At 35.4% G+C, this 2,500-nt stretch overlaps 1 protein-coding gene across 1 annotated transcript in view; it reads right to left on the minus strand.

Annotated features, from left to right (window-relative positions):
- The window catches only part of acsl3a (acyl-CoA synthetase long chain family member 3a), a 21,540-nt gene that overhangs the window by 11,798 nt on the left and 7,242 nt on the right, over positions 1-2,500 (minus strand). The gene's annotated exons all lie outside the window — the stretch shown is intronic.

The following is a 2,500-nucleotide window of genomic DNA, read 5'->3' on the forward strand; positions in this document are numbered from 1 at the left end:
TCAATTTCTAATTTTCTCATCTGACAATTTCTTTATTTTGAGCTTGGTCAAGTCCCATGTTAGGTAGAAAGCATACACTTTGCCTATCCTTCTAACACAGACAGGGACACCAACTCCAGTAGCATTTACACCTCATCGTCTGCTAGGCTTAGATGGACACACACACACACACACACGCACACACACACGCCACAGCTGTGACAACACACACACGGATCTGGTGTGAATGCTGCGTTAGTGTATCACCTTATGTGTAGGGCAAATGATATCGATAATTATATATTGTATCTAATTATATGCTGTATGGTTGTTAAATGTATTGAATTTCTTCTAATGTTTTAATTGTTTATATGTGTGAATGCTAATATGAATTGATGCTTTGTTCATCATGTATTTTGTTGATCTTTGTTATACTGTTGTCTTGTCATTCTTGTAGTTCTAATAGTTACTGCTTGTTTGTAAACATATGTTTTGTTATTTACCTGAAGTTGTTCTTCCTGATTATTTAATGAAATCGTTAAAGACTTATCTAAATAAAATGATTTATTTCTTCTTTCGTAAACCTAACACATGTGCCAGTGTCTCTTATTCTTGTTTTCATAGTAGAATGAAGCACACGGAGAAGCAGTTACCATCTGGCTAGTCTTTATTTCAGCCTTTATCTTTCCTCCCCACAATTGATTTAGCCTCTTCAGAGTACAGTAAGACATCCTATATTTAGCTATGCATCTTGTTTTGATGGTAAAACATCTTATATTTGTTACATGACCATTATATCTGTGTATTTTTGGTCAGATGTCAAACCAGGAAAGGAAAACATCCTACTCTTTAAAAATTCTACATGTTACTGCGACTTGCAGTTATGAGTAAATTAATCTTCTTAACTTCTGAACCAAAGGTGATAAATTGATTCTGTTTTTTTCACTGAGGAGATCACAACACTGTCTATCTTTCACACACTATATCTACAATAGACATTAGGTGAAAAGCAAGATTCATCTTTACAAATTGATATTTTCGTGTTTTTTGATGGTCAAGGTATTGTTTAAAAACAATGTGTGTTACACTCAAACGTATTAACTATGATATGTACCATTTAAAAGGACTAGTTCTCCTGATTACAATGGTGGGTATATCTTATCTCTGCCATGTAGCATGGCCACACAATAAGCCTTTTTGTCTCACAAGGGCATCAAGTATGAAAAATCGGAATGTTTTGTGCCGTCTGCAAAGGTCTAATACATTTATCATAACTTTTGAACAAAAGGTGATACATTGACTCTGTTTTCATCACTGAGTAGAGGACAAAATTGTGAATCTCCCATTCACTCTAAGTTTTTCTCTATCTACAACAAAAATTGGGGGAAAATGAGATTAATCTTGACAAACTGATAGTTTTGTGTTTTTTAGGGTTGAATTTTAAAGATATCTTTTTAAAAATATGTGTGTTCTCCTCAAAAATATTAATTATATTTTATACCATTTGAAAGGGCTATTTCTCCTGATTATAATGGTGGGTAAATTATATCTCTGTCATGTAGCATAATCACACAATAAGCCTTTTTGTGCCATAAGGCCATCGAGTATGAAAAAATGTAATGTTCAGCGCGGTCTGCAAAGGGTTAACTGTAGGCTATAGCCAGATTGTAGCAATAGTCTTTATGTAGACAGCTGTTTCAGCGATTCAACGATAGCCTAACTTAGGTGCTACACAAACACGTTCTTACACTTAGACGGTCTTACACTTTTAAAATAAATGTGTTAGAAACAACACAAACTGTGTTATACCTATCTGGACATAGAGATGTGTTAAAAAAAACAACACAAGTTGTGTTATTTTCAACACCTTTGTTGTAAGAGTGTACACAGTATAATAAAAGCAATGTGTTAGAAACAACACAAATTGTGTTATCCCTATCTGGACATACAGATGTGTCAAAAACAACAAAATTCTGTTCGTTTCAACACATCTGGACTTGCCTTATTAATATTGTTATTAGTTGGCTTGATCTAGCAAGCCCACTATTGTTCTTCTTAAGTATACATATTATTTCCGTTCCCCCCATTTTTAGGGAGCGTTATCAACACGGTTCCAACTTCCAACACCGGTTTTCATATAGTTTTTTTGGCCCCATTGAAATGAATGGTGTAATGCTCGGATTTTCCATTTTCCATTATGACATCACAGCTCTCTGGCAGACTCTTGATTGCTTGCACCTGGCAGAGTTCTAAGCCATCTAGCAGCTGCTTAATTATGAAGCTGGGCTGTCTGCGTCTGTGAAGGTGTGTGCATGTAACTTTTGACCCGTATGTCCGATTTTCATAAATGAGGTACCATTGGAATACTTGAATGAAGTCGAGTTCAATGCCTAGCCACCACCAGTTATACAGGTCATGTTGTCCTATTTTTTTTTAAAGCCAATCCATGTGTATACAGGTCATGTAAAGGAAGATGGGACTGCGCCCAATCCATGTAAAAACACATCTATGTAGATCCAGA

This window comes from Alosa sapidissima, chromosome 15 (assembly GCF_018492685.1).
Source record: "Alosa sapidissima isolate fAloSap1 chromosome 15, fAloSap1.pri, whole genome shotgun sequence".
NCBI classification, from domain to species: Eukaryota; Metazoa; Chordata; class Actinopteri; order Clupeiformes; family Clupeidae; genus Alosa; species Alosa sapidissima.